Source organism: Stenella coeruleoalba (assembly GCF_951394435.1).
Source record: "Stenella coeruleoalba genome assembly, chromosome: 3".
Classification (NCBI taxonomy): Eukaryota; Metazoa; Chordata; class Mammalia; order Artiodactyla; family Delphinidae; genus Stenella; species Stenella coeruleoalba.
In genome coordinates this window covers 37,036,626-37,053,583 of record NC_137148.1, presented here as the reverse complement: position 1 = coordinate 37,053,583, position 16,958 = coordinate 37,036,626, and positions in this window count along the sequence as shown.

Below are 16,958 nucleotides of genomic sequence, written 5' to 3'. Positions count from 1 at the left end.
CTTAGCCATTTCCAATACTCACGACCATAACATACAACTAAAAAAGAATAACAATAATAAAAGGACTGACAAACCATATATCAATTCTTAACAGGATACAAAGATTTTCTGGGATAACAAAGATTCGAGTGAACGTTCCAAACAGTTTACTCAGTTGATGGCCTATTCCAAAGTATGAGACAAATTCAATGCAAATCGTTATTTCATACGGAAAAGCTAGAGTAGCACTTTCAGAATAAAGCAAATTTCCCATGGACTGAATGTGGCACCTCTTGGCCTATTTTGTGATAGAGATTGCCAAAAGAGGAGGAAATGTATATCTTATTCTTATTTGAGGACCTAGAGTTCATATTTATTTAAGTATATATTTGATTTATTTAAAGTAATAAATCTAAAATAAGGAGTATGCTGCAAAATACATAGTATGTAGCCTAGGACAATTCATCTTTCGATACTCTTGATGACATCTCAAAGCAAAATATTATTTATCATAATTATTTTTGGAGAGAATACTAGTTAGTACATAATTTAATTTCTTATAATGACCTAAAGTCACATGTTCTAATCAAAGTTTCAATTCTCCTCCTCCATGTCCTAGATTTTCTGGTCAAATGCAGTCTCAGAAATATATACAAACTTAATCAGAAAAACACTGATGCACTCCAAGGGAAAATACACTGGGGTGTGTGTGTGTGTGTGTGTGTGTGTGTGTATGTTGGGGGTGTGGGTCAGGGTAGGGAGACAGAAAGGAAAATGGGAGAGAAAACTAGATATCTAGATAGATTTAAACTATATGAAAAATACATACAGAAAAATTAAAGACTGCACATTATATTTCAATAATCCTTGAAAATGTTTTAGCAATATCTGGATCAGAGTAATCAGCTAAATTCTGTATGGTGAGGCTTGCTTTTATGGTTAAGAGCTTCACAATCTAAGAATCTTCATGTTGAAAATAAATAACCACTTTTCCTTTTGAGTATAGAAACTGAAGGAGATTGAGCTCGTGGATTTCTAACTAAAAGATGGGATCTAGAAGTTGTTTTACCACACACGCAGATTCTCGACATACCTCATTTTCAGATGACTTGCTTCTTACCCTCAAAGAGGAATACAGAAAATAAAATCAGTTATTGAAATAGTTTTTTTGAACTAATGTGATAACACATACAGAGCTAGACCTAAACATCTTACCAACTGGCATATATTAGGTATTCCAAAATGCAAAATCTGAGGACAACTCAGATGCCTTTAGAATGAGAAATTGAGACACTGCATAAGGAAAAGTTAGGAAGTAATGAAGTGACAATAAATTCATGAAGTGACAACTGTCATAGTTGGCTCTGTAGTAAAACTGAGTCTCTCCAACTAAGGATCATCCCACATTCCCTTGGGGGTTTACGAGTTCTCTGAGAATTTAAAAATTTTACTTTTTCATTTAAAGGTAAGCCTTAAAACTAATTTTGACAAGATTAAAGGTTAAGCACTCTTTTTCAGTGATAATTACCATGTGAGAGACATTTTAAAAGTCTAAGCCTTTAGTTTTCCAAGTCAGTGTTTCTCAAACTGGTGAACCTTGGAATTTTCAGGGACTAATAAGAAAATGTCTAATTAGTCACATGAGGCCTGTGAGTCCCAAATTTTCCTGATCATCTGAGGCATTAAATATGTCTTTCCCAGCTCCTCCCTTACAGAGTCAGCAGTCTCAGTAGGGACTGTGGAATGTAAAAATGATAGGATTACCTGAGGTAATTTTTACCGCCAGGCAAGTTTGGCATGTACTGCATTAAAGGAACTTGGCTCTCAAGTATAAAGCTCAGAGGATTAGAGGCAAGAAGAGAGATTTGTTTGGCTCCAAAGCCCCTAATATTTTACTACATCAGATAGAACTCCATTACCACCCACTTCCAAATTCCATCCAGTGCCATAACCAACTAATCAAATTCACTTCAGTATACCATGCAGCTTGGTACTGGTTATTTACCTTATTGTGAAATCAACACTCTTGTATGTGGAATTACAATTTGCAATTCTGTCCTCGTTATCCTGAATTTTCTTCAATAGAACTGTCTTGCCTCTGCATATAAGGAGTTGAAGATGCAGTTAGTAAGCTGAACTATTTGAATTTTCGACACTTCTGGAAATATATGCAGACAACAGAAAGCATATATGAATTTGATAGTGCTTTAAAAAAGAATCAGAGGACTTCCTGCTCTGATGTGAAGGCAGGCCCATCAGCATGAATCAAAACAAAGGAATCATTTCCTCTTTTTTTTGATGCTAATTCACTCTGGAGTCATCCTTCTGAGTCTCTGCTTAAGGCTTTTAAAAAACTTGGAGAAAATATGTCACAAAATGGATCCATTTTAAATATTACAGGGACTTGCGGGCTTATTCGTTGTTGGCACTTGCATGTCCTCAATCAACAGTCTAAAAGACAACAGAGCTCACTAATCCACACTGACTACTTTTAAACAGATTGCAGATTTCAGTATCTAATGGAAATGTAAAGGCAATAGCATGGAAAGATTGCAAAGCAACTCTTCTAGTGTCTGGCCAAGTCAAAGAATAAAGAAGCTCCCCACCTACTTCTTTATATTCACTCAGACAGTGAAGGAAAGTGTACTGACCACTTCTGTCTTCTGGCTCTTTCCCAGCTGGGCAATCTTACCTCGCTGCAATTTCCCTTTAGCCTACCCTGCTCCAGATATACAGTCACCTTTTTGTTTCTCAAGGCTGAATCCTTCTCATCCTTAAAGATTCCAGGCCCCTTAGAGAGACCTTCTCTGATAACTCTATATAAAATATCCACTTCTGTCTACTTTCTATCACACCATTTTTTTTTTGCATAGAACAGGAACTTCAGCTGTCTTGTTTACATTTGTATACCCAGTACATGTACCAGTCCCTGGATCACAGAAGGTCTTAAATACCTTCACTTCCTTTAAAGTGAAGGAATGAATAAGGGAATGAATTAGTAAATATCCTGTATCTAGTATTCACCTAAACAGTAGAGATGCAAAGTTGAATCAGACGTGGTAAACTCACAGAACTTACCGAGCGAGATGAACGTTAGACAAGTTTAATATCCAAGGTTTGTGTTTTAGAAAGATCACTGTGGATGGGTAAAGTATGAAAATGGATTGGAAAAGAGCTGGACTGAATGTAGGCTAAGTACTTTGGAGACTATCACAGTAAAGCAAACAAAATATTATGAGGCTCCAAAGTAAGGTGGTGATATAAGGAAAGAAAAAGAAACTGATCCTAAAGATGTTAAGGAGGGTGAATTAATTGTCTGTAAGAAATGAGGAAGATGTTGAATTTTGATCTTAGAATACAGTCTTAGGTAGCTACATAAATAAAGGTGACTTTCACTGAAATAAGGATATAGTAAAAGGACCACGTTGTTGTGAAAATGTATAAGAAGGAGAGAAAATATTATGTGTTAAGATTCTAACATATTGAGTTTGAACTGTCCAATATGTGTGTTCTTTCCACACCACCAAGCAAGTAACTCAGTTCTCTGTGGACACTGACCAGGCATTTCACAAATTTAGCTCAATTCTGACACTATCTATCTGGAGTTAACCATCAAATGCCACAGTTTAAGGGCTCAGTCCCACAAGCCTGCCCCTCTCCCCCACTCCCAATTCAGCACTAATCCCAAATCCAGGTTGTCACCTGTGCTTCTAATTCACAGGCTATAGATCAGAGGTTCCAACACCCCCCTCCTGGGGTTCCATTAATTTACTACAGCAGCTCACAGAAACATTTACTTAATAAATCACCAGTTCATTATAAAGGGTATTATAAAGGATACAGATGAACAGCCAGATGCTCACAGAAACATTTACTTAATAAATCACCAGTTCATTATAAAGGGTATTATAAAGGATACAGATGAACAGCCAGATGGAAGAGATGTATAGGGTTGGGTCTAGGGAAAGGAGTGGGGAGCTTCCATGCTCGCCCACTGTACCACTCTCTCCAGATCTCCATGTGTTCACCAGTCTGGAAACTCTCTGAAGCTCATCCTTTCGGGCTTTCCTTGGAGGCTTCATTTCTTAGACATGACTGATTCAATCATTGGCCATTAGTGATTGGACTCCATCTCCAGCCCCTCTCCCCTCCCCAGATGTGGGGCTGGGGTAGGAGTAGGCGGGAGTACTGAGTTCCAACCCTCTAATCATGTGGGTTGGCTCCACTAGCAACCAGCCCTCAGCCTTAGGTTACCTAGGGGCTTTTCAAAAGTCACTTCATGAGCATAACAGAAGACACCCATTGCTCTCATCACTTAGGAAATCCCAGGGACTCAGGACTTCTGTGCCACGAATGGGGACAAAGACCAAATATATATTTCTCTTTACAAACCACACTATGACAGCTGTCTGTTGGATCCAGAACTTGAGATGTTCAGGGGGCATTTAGATAGATGTATCTGAATATTCCGGACAGAGATATAGGTTGGAAGTTTAAATGGGGCATCTTTGGTACATACAGAGATTGTACTAAAAACCATAGAAAGAAAGGAAATAAGCCAAAGAGCTCTAATAGAAATAGAACACACGAAGGTCAAGGACAAAATCGGAAGGTGTACATGCAAATAGTCACTCATAGAAACACATGCAACACATGCATCAAGGGGTGGCTGGCTTAGCATTCATAAAAGGGATAAAAATTTCCACTGCACCTGGCTAAAACGATTGCCCATACAGCATAGTTATAAAGTAGAACAGTCCCCTTGGGAAGGCCATGTGCTGAATGAAAGAGTTGGAATAAAGCCAGAAAGTACTATCTTCCCAATATACTAGGTACCAATGTATCATATAGCCTTTGGTAACTGTTACCCTTTAAGGAAACACAAAGACAAAAAACACCTGACATTTACCAAAAATGTAAAATTCTTTCCTTAGAAAAGTCTGAATTGTTGACATCATTTTGTGAGCCAAAAAGAAAAGCAAAGATAAGTAATCAGAAATAGATATACCTTCGGGCTTCCCTGGTGGCGCAGTGGTTGAGAGTCCGCCTGCCGATGCAGGGGACACGGGTTCGTGCCCCGGTCTGGGAAGATCCCACGTGCCGCGGAGCGGCTGGCCCCGTGAGCCATGGCCGCTGGGGCTGCGCGTCCGGAGCCTGTGCTCCGCAACAGGAGAGGCCACAACAGTGAGAGGCCCGCGTACTGCAAAAAAAAAAAAAAAGAAAATAAGATGATACAAGTTTTAATTCAGTCTGCTAATGTGTATCTGATCCTTCTCCTCCCAAAGGAGTCTGCTCTTTCTATAAATGCGTACACCTGAGCCATGAAACTTACAAGGGTAACGTGTTTACCGAGTATGTGCAAATTTAAAAGTCCCGTAATTAAAGCATCATAGTTTTTAATATCCACTAAAGGCTTTTGTCTCACCCCACCACCCTGCTCTATTCTAAATCATCACATGAGGAATATGGATATTCCTACTGATGGTTTGAAATGAAAGCTGGAATTACTTCTTAAAAGGGAACTGGTGAATGAGAGCAAAAATTAAAATTTTTAATTAAAAAATTTAAAAGCAGCAGGCTGTTTTACTGCATAGAAAACTACACATTGAATGACGTTTTACTTCAGTGAATGTGCCTTAATAGACTTTTGAACCTCTGTACAACTTAGCTTGTATACTCTCCTTCTTTCTTCCATCTGTCTTTTCTAATCAAATCACCAAGTCAGTTAACGAACACCTAACTAACCCTGTGTTAGACTGTGAGAGTCTAGCAATGCTCCTGCTTTTGTATGGCTCACTGTCAAGTTTATACAGTACCGCTCCAGCTGGATTTCCGTGCTACTTCAGTCCCTTCTGATTTACTTTGACAGATCCTTGATTAGGGCTCTCACCTAGTCTACTTCTAACAAAAGAGCCCTATCCTAACCCAGGACACTGAACCACCTGCCCTACCCACCCTCAAAAGCAGGCAAACCTACATGTCTACTGGCCTGTTCTGGTTCTAGAACTAGCTCTGCTTAGTATTTAGCTCCTTCTTCACCATTTGAGTTTTTCTTCATTAATTCTGGCTCCAGTGAGGAAAAAGCCTTTCTAGAGAAAGCAGCATTTGAGCTGGAACTTGGAAGAAAAAAAAGTATATGGATTCATTTCCAGCTGAGAAAAGAGAATGAAGAAAGGTATGGAAGTCTGTCCAGAGCAGAGCAGAATTACATAGATAATTTTTAAATACTAACAATGTCTGGGGCCCCAAAAGGAATGGGATACAATAAAGATAGTATAAATACCGTGAGAGCATGGATTTTTGTAGGCTTTATTGTAATGGGAGAAACAATGTCTCCATTTTTGAGCAATGTTTGCTTGGAAGCATGCACTGCACTTAATAATCTACCACGTCATTTAACCCACATAGACACAATGAAGTGAATGTTATAATTAGCACCATTTTATAGAGAAGGAAACTATCACTTAGAGAGGTGGAATTTGAATCCAGCTCTTTCTTAACCCGGAGCACTTGCTTTTACATTAGATTGCTTGGACAAGTCATTACACCTTCTGGCACCTTGAGAATCTAAGTCCTATTTCTCACATTGCTTCCTCAGGAAAATAGGTTATAACTTCTAAAAAATTAACTTTCAAATGAACTTCTAGAACACAATCTATTTATAACTAGATGGAATTGTTTATGTAGTCTACTTTTTTTTTTTTTTGCGGTACGAGGGCCTCTCACTGTTGTGGCCTCTCCCGCTGCGGAGCACAGGCTCCGGACGCGCAGGCTCAGTGGCCATGGCTCACGGGCTCAGCCGCTCCGCGGCATGTGGGATCCTCCCGGACCGGGGCACGAACCCGCATCCCCTGCAGGGGCAGGCGGACTCCCAACCACTGCGCCACCAGGGAAGCCCTTGTTTATGTAGTTTAAAATGCCCTCTCTCCTCATGCAAGATGATGTTTCCTACAGAAATAGCAAACTCACTAGATACGTGAAGACTTGAGGGAGAATATATGTCCTTATATAACATATTTTCTAATTCTAACCTGTTTTGAAAATGTTTACTTATCATTTTTTTTCTGCTCCACTAATTCATATTTATCAAGACATATCTTGCGTTAACAGTCAATGCCTCTAAAATAAAGTGTACAAAAAGAGGACAGTAAAAGATAGCTACACTGCATGAACTTACCATTCATACCCAAGTTTGGATTCTGAATTTTTAATAAAATTTTACTTTCAAAGCCTTTGCCATTAAAACCTTTGCTTTACAAACTTTTTTCCACTTGTTATGCAGGAATGAATGAATCTCTCCCATCTAAAAACCACCCCTCCCCCCAACACACACACACACACACAAAATCACATTTCTAGTGTTTCCATTGATCAGTCAGAATTTACCCATCCAACAAATATTAAGATCCACCTATATGCTCGACACTGGGTCAACTGCTGGGGTCCAGGGCTGGGTCCAGGAGGCAAGATGTATGTAATCCACACACATTTCAATAGATTCACATGCTGTCTTTAAAGTAAGGTAGTCCTCTGAACGAGACAATTGTCTTTTAAGGCACAGACCTTCCTGGGATACAGCTACACTACTTAAACTGTGAAAGACTTCATGTTTCTCCTGTTTTCCTATGGGTGCTTGACAGTTATTGATTTAAATACACACCCCAAAACAGTAAATGTTGGTATGTATATTTAAATGCTGGTAATGAGAATTAAAAATTGTGAACACCAACTACTTCAAGAAAAATAATAACATTGCCAGGGATGTTGTCCAAAGAATTAGTCAAGCATAAGTCTACAACCTTTAAAAGGAAAAATACACACATCCAATATTGTCCCCTAAATTATTATCAGTATAACACCTTGTTTTTAATTATCTACAATTCATATAAGAGCTTTACTGAAATTTTAATTGCAGGGTTTATTTTAATATATACTTGCTATTTTATAGCACTGGACATAAGTACTAAATTTTGAGATCTGTATATTAATAAAATCAGAGGGATTCTGATTGTTTCATTCAAAACACTCCTAATTTTGTGAAATTTTCCACCAGATCAAGAGTCCTTACTGCAGCCATGAAGGGAAAAGAGTAATTGAACTCTATACTGTTAAGTAAAAAGTGTGTAACATTTATATCCAGAATATTTCAAATTGCGTTTATTGATACCTGACAGAGCTTTTATTATTGATAACATAAATATAAACATAATTCTAATTTAAATTTGGAACTCTCAGTGATTTCAATATTAATGTGACATCTCTCTCTGTTGATTTATTGTAGAAGGACTTCACTCAAGTTAACTCAAAGGACCTAAGTTTTGCTACATCTGGAAATCCTGCTGAAAAATATGGCAAAGCTGCACTTGCTGCACATCAAGGAAAAGTAAGAGCAAGTTACAGGTGTCCAGACTGAGAAGTATCATGGCTAAGAATTGGGAAACTAGAATAAGACTACCTAGGGTCAAATATTGCCATTAGCATTTACTGGCTCTGCGACCATGGACCCCATCTTCCAAGTAAGAGTGATAAGATAAAAAGACATAACTCACCAAAGGCACTTAGGCAAGTGCCAGGCAAAAATAAGAGTTCAGTATAAACAACCTATCACAAAATAAACTGACATTGCTGGGAACATGCTAAGCACCTTACATGGACTGTTTCATTTAATCCTCACAACACCACCAAAAAGTATGTGCTATTATTATCCTCATCTTATGTGTACGTTGATATTATGTTAAAGAGAGAAAGAGAAGGGTGGGGGGAGAAAGGAAGGAAGATTAAACTTCTTAAAATGAAAAGATTAGATAACAGAGAACTTGTTCATGGACGGTGTTTAACAATTCTGGATGTTATAAATTTATAACTAATTAGCTGAATATTTATAAGCAACTACATTTAACTACAGACATTTATCAATTACTCAGTGCCTAATTATAAAGTCTACTTATTACCTGGGATTTTTATTGCTTCTCTTTTCCATCCATTTCATGGCATATATAGTTGCTGTCAGAAAAACAAAGCTAAGTCAGACTTTAGATCAATTACACATACTTAGTCGGTATCTCTTACACGCATAGCACTGTGAATATCCCTGTTTGGGGAGGAGGGGAGAAGTGAACCAGGGAATGATATTGTTAGGGATTAGGGAGAGACTGAACAAACAAAACCTGGTGGGAGAAATTAAAGACACCCATCATCATGAATAATCAAGATAGGTTTTTAAAAACTTAGTTAAAGCTTCAAAGCAAAAGAAAAATTCCATTTAAATAACCATTCGCAGATTAAATACATTTGTTCTAGTAACATTTCCTTGGGCACTTTTCTTCCCTAGCACTCATCTGACCTCCTTAAAATTTGTCTGCATCTTTTGTTTCTCAGAACTGCTCCTCAGGCAAATTTCCTGTGCTACATCTCCAAAGACAAATAGAGGTGAAGAATGTTTCATAGTAAAATAATAATTTCCCCAGCATTATTAGTTCATCTCTGCTCACACTGGATGTACTTAACATTGTAGTTTGCTTTGTCACCTGCATGCACTTGATTTATCAATATAGATGTAGAAAATAATTTGTATATTTACATAGTGTATACTTCATTCTTTTGTCATTCCAGTGGACCTCGTTTTGTGTCCTCCTCATAAAGTTGACTATATGTTTTATTAAAGTATATCTGGGATTCATTGTAAGGTTTAAGAAAAATCAGTAGCCTTAGAACTGGAAATATCTAGGTTTGCACCCTAGGGTTCCCCTCCCTAACTATGTGGCCTTAAGCAAATCATTTAACCATCTTAGATTCAGTTTCCTCTTTTCTAAAATTACAATAATTATCCTTGCCATAATTATCCCATAAAATGTCTGGAAAACCCAGATGTAATATATGTGAATTAAAAAAAAATTTGGTATTACTAGAGTATCTCTGGTCCTGATGTAGTTTATTTTGTCTCTGACTTTAGTCCTAGAAATAAAAGATATTTCCAAGTAATTAAACGAAATGTGTTGCTGGTCATACTGTTGATAGAAGTCTCAGATGTTTGAATACTTATCCCACTAAATGCTTAGCCAATGACCCTGACAACTGGGAGAGAAGTCTTCAGTAGAATAAGTACCATCATACTCTTATTTATTTATTCCTTCTTCTCTTGATTGGGTTGAACCATAATCTTAAAGGCATACTTCCCTTATTTGCAAAGGCACAGAGCGCCCACTGGTGCCAGCTCACTTTACCAGTGTTTGGACGAATGGACCCAGAGATTCAGACCACCCTCCAATCCCCTCTCCAGTCCATCCTCCAGGACCACTTCTCTGCAGGATCTTAGCTTCCAAGATCAGCTAACGTTATTTTTTGCAGTTAAATCCTCATTGCCAACCAACCATGAGCTGTCAGATCTGCCAGAATTATTCTACCAAAGTGAAAACCACCACCAACTGTCTGGTCCACCTGCAAATGCAGGCATCCTACACCTACCTCTCTGTGTTTCCATCTCCACCATGAAGAGGTGGTCCTGGAGGGTGTAAACCACCTCTGGGCAACCACCTGATCAACCTCCAGAGGGCTGACAGCCCCAGAACAGACTGCGCAGAAGGCTCACCTTCAAGCCCGACAAGGAGCCTTCCAAGCCCAGCGGCCTTCCTCATTCCAGAGTCCCCTCCCAGGTGTGGACTAAATGGAAACAATAAACAATAAACTTTCCTTTTACATAAAAAAACCCACCCTTTGGAGGTGATTCATTTAGTTATTCATTCATTTATTTTTATCTCTCCAGTGGGAAGAAGAATTTATTCCAACTTAAAAAATTGTAGAAGGCTTCCCACAATTAGTTGGATTGAATTCTTCATTGCTTCCAGGATGAATTCCAAACTCCTTGCAGTGGCATTTAGAGAATTCATCACTTTTCCCAAAATATAGTTCCAATCTTTATTTCTCATTTTTCTAAACTCTTATGCCACAATAATATCAAGCCACTGGATTTTCTGCAAACACAATATATATTTCAATCCCTTTCTCATTTCATCATGCAATTCCTCTACCTAGGGATGTCCTTCCTTCCCTTCTCCATCTGCTGCCTTCTTACCCCACTTCTAAGACATAATTCTCAAATACTTTCTTCATGGGGAATCCTCTCCTAGACGGCCCACCTTAACCCATCCTCCAGATTGACCCTGAGGAAGGTCAACGGCTGTTTATCAAGCACTTTATGGAAGTGATTTCTTCACTGGGCTAAAAATTGAACTAGATCATTTCAAAAGTCCTTTGTGATAACTCAATAAAATGTTTCCAAGCTTGGGAGGAGCAAATTGTCAGCATACAACTGACTTTTATACTGATACAAAGGCACAACACAACTAGAGTCTAGTCTATTTTGAATTTAGTATATTTCCAAAGTTGACAGCCACTTTTCAGTCCAGGACCAAAAGTTTTCATTTCAGGATTTCTTAAGACAAATTGTTCTAAAAGGTTATCTAGAATTCTCTTTTTTATTTGTTTGATTTTAATATCCATTCCATTTTAGCAGCAAAATGTTTCTTTTCATAATTTTAAGTGTCTAGGTCTAGGGAGTTTAATAATCATGGTTCCATTTTGTTTTGTGTAAACTGGAAAGTGTTAATTTGTTCCTAGAATTCCCACCTCTGTAAGGAAGGTATGATGGGTTGTCATAATTTCTTATCGTGATGGGGAAAAAATGTTAATGCATGAATGGTCACATCTTCCTTCACTCTCCTATCCTTGCTGGGCTTCTGAGCTACTTATTATCCTGATTCTTGTGTTGGCCAGATTATGGTGTAGGTATCAAGCGGCAGAGTCAAAAAAAACCCAAAAAACAAACAAACAAACCCAACTAGATTACTTACTTTAAGGTAGGCAAAGTCTATTCTTGAAAGAAAAGAGTAGATTTGAAACAAAGGAGGGAAAGGAGAAATAAATAGAGAAGACCAAGAGTGGTGTGAATTTTTAGATAGAGAATTTGAAGAAGGAGAGACAATGAAAGAGGAAGTGGGGAAAGAGCAAATAAACCAAAAGTTGGGGAAGGGGTGAAGAGAAAATTGAGGGCAGCAGCCTTACTGTGTTTATCAGCTGGGGGGATGGTTGGGAACGCAGATTTTTAGGATATTTTGCAGTGCTTCATGGGACAACCACTCTTGGCATTTTTCAAGAATACACACAAAAATAATTTAATTTTCAATCTTTAGATTGAGTTTCTCATGCATGTCATACCCAGTAGGACACCATGCTGTTGAAATGGGCTACATGGTAGTTCAGCTGTATTCAGGTTACCTACTATAATACTTATCATTATTGTAATTGTCTCTTTAGTGGCTTGTTTTTCTTACTATACTACAATCTCTATGAGGATAGGGATTCTGTCTTAATCATTTTTGTAACCCTATCCTCTAGGACAATATCTGGCAAGTACTAGGTTCTCAATAAACATTCATTGAATGAATGAATGAATGAACATGATGCCAGAAGCCTTGACCAACTATAGTCACAGTAACATAAAAGAAAAGTCTTAAGATAGAAAATGTCTTCAAAGTTTGGGACGAGTTATGAAACAATATTTTTTCCCCAAAGGTAAGAACAGACACCGCCTACAGTTTTCTCCAGCAGTGATTTTCCTTTTTGCATGGGCAAATTACACATCAGAGCGCCCACACAGTGTCTTGCAAAAGAGAACAAATATGATATACAAAGCATTCTGCTGATCATAAAGAGGAAAAGACACAAAGTAGACAGTAGAGATAATAAATGTGTTGGTGTCTATAATTTACAGCACTTATGTGAGAATCCACTGTAGCTGCAAACTATATTTTCCCCAAAAGGTCAACATATTCAAATCAGATAGTTATATTCTTAAAATATTCTGATTGATTATGAGTGAAGCCAGTAGAAGATTCAATGTATTCGCAACTCCAAAATTTGTAAGTCAAATTTTGTTGCATAGTAAATTATATTTTGATTGCTTTTGTTGAGAGTTCTAATCAGGGGGATGCATTCATTCATTAGCCAGATATTTACTGAGAATTATAATGTACCAGGCACTGTGCAATGTACTAGAGCCTGAACAAAGAACAGACGCAATCCATACTCTTAAGGAACCTAGGCACAATAAATGCAATACAATGGGGATATAATGGACGTCTGTGCAGAGTAAATGGGCGGTGAGCCTCAGTCTGTGCGGAGGAACCAAGAAGCGGTTCACATATAAAGGTAAATCTGGAGCTTCGTCATGTAAGGACAAGGAGCTCAGGATCAATTCAGTGCATTTAGTGAAAGACATCTTGTTCAGTATTGCTAAACATGAAAAAGTGAAGAATGACAGGACTTCAGGCCAGAAAGGTGACCAGGGGTCTTGCAGGCCTTGCTATGAAGCATGGATTTCATTCATTCTGGGGGAAATCTTTGTATCCTTCTGATTGCATTGTGAAGGCTAAGTAGAGAGCAGTGAGACTGGAGGCAAGGAACTTTAGAAGACCCTTGGAATTGTCCAGATGAGTGATGAGGATCTGAAATAAGACAGAATAGGTAGGGGAAGAAATGAATTGTGAGAAGGAAACATCTTTAGGAATTTTCAATACCTGGTAACTGGCTGGATATGGGAAGGAAAGTATGGATGTGAAAAATGACTCCCAGGGCTTCCCTGGTGGCACAGTGGCTGGGAGTCCGCCTGCAGATGCAGGGGACACGGGTTCGTGCCCCAGTCTGGAAGATCCCACATGTTGCTTAACGGCTGGGCCCGTGAGCCATGGCCGCTGAGCCTGCGTGTCCGGAGCCTGTGCTCCGCAACAAGAGAGGCCACAGCAGGGAGAGGCCCGCATACCGGAAAAAAAAAAAAAAGACTCCCAGCTTTCCAGATGGGAGACTGTGTAAACAGCTGTGCGAATCCATGGATTTGGGAACACTGAAAAGGATAGGAGGCTAATGAGTCCAGTTTGGGGCATGTGGAGTTTGAGCATATTTGGGACATCCAGGTGGTGATCAGGAGCAAACTCCCAGCTGTAGAAAGAAACCTGAGAGTTTTTTAGGTACACATGGCCATTGAACATGTGAAGAACATGAGAAGTGTTTGGAATATCTTAAAGCTGTTACCTCCAATTTGTCTATTATCTAAATCCAGATTTTTACATATGAAGGTCTGTTGAAACAGTAGTTTACAAACTTTAGTTTCCTTCTCACATTTGGAAAATGTGAAACACACTTAACAGGTACCAAAAGCTTAGTACAGCAGGATTTTCAACCTAGCTGACAAGTTCAGTGATGGTGTAGTCTCAAAACTTTGGGGAGATACAAGGTATGAAAGGCCCTCCAGATAACTGACTTCTTAATCCATGGCTTATCACTGATTAAAAGTAAGGCATATCCTTGTATACATAACTATCAAAATGTATATTTTAGCAACAGAAAATTCCATGATTCCCTACTGATGTACTGTTTCTTTTTTTTTTTTTTTCATTCAAATGTAAGAAATTGAGAAACTATGGACCACTTTGCTTTGTTCTTCTTCTGGGGTTTATCTTATTCCTTCATTTAGAACATATTCCTCTGTTGCTTCATTTTGCCTAATTCTCTGTTTTTCTTTCTATGTATTAGGTGAGTTAGTTACATTTCCTGATCTTGGAGAAGAGGCCTGATGTAGGAGATTCTCTATGGGGTGCAGCAGTGCATTCCTCTCTGATCACCAGAACTATATTCTCCTGCAATGCCTCCTATGTCAACTGCATTGGCCCTTCTGTTATGGTGGGACTGACAACTGTGGTAGATGGGGCTAGTCCTTGGCGCAGTTGACTGCCAGGCCCTGTCTCCCGTAGAGGCTGCCAGCCACTGGTGGAAGGGGCCGTGTCCTGCCTCAGCTGGATGCATGGCCCAGGGAATCCCAGGGCCGGTGCCAGCCCATTGGTAGGTGGGGCTGGGTCCCACTGTGACTAACTACTTGGACTGGGGCGTCCCAGGACTGGTGCAGACCAGTTGCAGGGGGGTAAGTCTCCGGCACTAATAAGTAGAGGGAGGACTCCAAAATGGTGCTCGTCAGCATCGGTGTCCTTATTGTAGACCAAGCTCCCCAGAATTGCTACTGCCAATAGCTGTGTCCCCAAGGGATGTTCCAGTCACTTCCTGCCGCTCTGGGAGGCTCTCTAATATCAGCATGTGAGTCTGACCCAGGTTCCTTTCAAATTACTGCCTCTGTGGTGGGCCTCAGAATATGTGAGATTTTATATGTGCCTTTTAAAAGTGGGATCTTTGTTTCCTACAGCCCTCCAGCTCTCCTGTATGCAAGCCCTGCTGGCCTTCAAAGCCAGATGTTCTGAGGGCTCGTCTTTACAGTGCAGGACCCACAGGCTGGGGAGCTCAATGCGGGGCTCAGACCCCACACTCCTTGGGGAGAACCTCTGCAATTGTGATTATCCTGCCTTTTGTGGGTCGCCTACCCAGGGGTGTGGGTCTTGACTATACTACATCTCTGCCCCTGCTACCCATCTCGTTGTGGTTCCTTCTTTATATCTATAGTCGTGGAAAATCTTTTCAGCTAGTCTTCAAGTCATTCTCATGGACAGTTGCTCTGTAAATAGTTGTAATTTTGGTGTGCCTGAGGGAGGAAGTGAGCTCAGGGTTTTCCTACTTTGCCATCTTGGCCACTACTTCTACCCTTTTAAAACTTATCTTTTTAAGACTATTTTTTAAAAAACCCTGAGAGGTTGAATTAGAACTAAAAGTATCTGTATGAACTCAGACTTTTAAAAATAAACAGAGGCAGATTTAGAAATAGTCATAAAGGTATGTACTTACATCTCTGTCTCTTTCTCTCCCTCTCTCCACATACACACACACACACACACACACACATTCCTAGTTTTGTCCATGAAAGAAGCTTAGAAGCAATAAAATTCCAGCAGCACTAAGCACTCTGAGAATACATCTCTTGGTTTCCAAATACCACTCTCCACCAAAAGGAACCCGGGCTTCCTGGGGACATGCTGACTCAAGGGAGAAATAGGGGAAGAAGAAAATAAGCCTGGACATAAATTAAGCAATAAAATAAGGAGATGCTCACAGGCCAAAACTTATCTAATTTGAGTATTAATATAAATGAGTATATAGAATTACAATCTATTGAATAAAACAGTGACCTATGATTCCATATTGATATAGATAGATAAGTAGGTAAGAGAAACATTTCTAGGATTCTATTATTCCATACTGATATAAAAATAAAGAAATAAGACTTTAAACATTTTTAATAAGTAAATAAGGAATGATACAAATGGGTAATCAGTATTTGACATCCATTATAGTGGTAGTTGACAAGGATGGAAGGTATCAATATATTCTAAGACTTGGTAAGATTTGATAAGGAAAATGTATTGAGGTAATATCAGAATAACTTGCCACAAAACATGATGAAAATTTAGAAGGAAAATGATGACTCTAAGTTGGAGAAACTTTGTAAACACCAAATTGACCAAGTGATCAATGGTGGAAATCACCTGAAATTACGGGTGCCTTGATGTGGTACATTGAGAATGAGAACACAGCACTTTTTTTTCTTTCTTTTGTATTCCTACCAAGAACGCAGGAAAATATTCTTGTATTGAGACTCTGTTCACAGGAAAACGTCAATCAGACTCAGGCCGAGAGTCATCTTACATGATGAAAAGCCTGTACTCTTTATGACTGTCAAGGGAATAGGAGACAGGGAAAGTGAGGGATTGTTTCAGACTGAAGGAGAATGACGGCACCTAACAACAAAATGCAACATGTGTTTCAGAACTAGATCCTGACCCAGGAAGGAAAAAGACTTTGCTTGATGTTTGGTAAAATCCAAATGGGATTTATAGATTGTATGATAGTGTCATATTGTTAAATCGCTAATTTGAAAGATTTTATGGTGATAATGTAAGAAAAGTGTTTACATTTGGGGGCAATACATCCTGGAATTTAAATATAAACTACATACTAAAGAAAAGCCTCACATAAATGCATGAAAG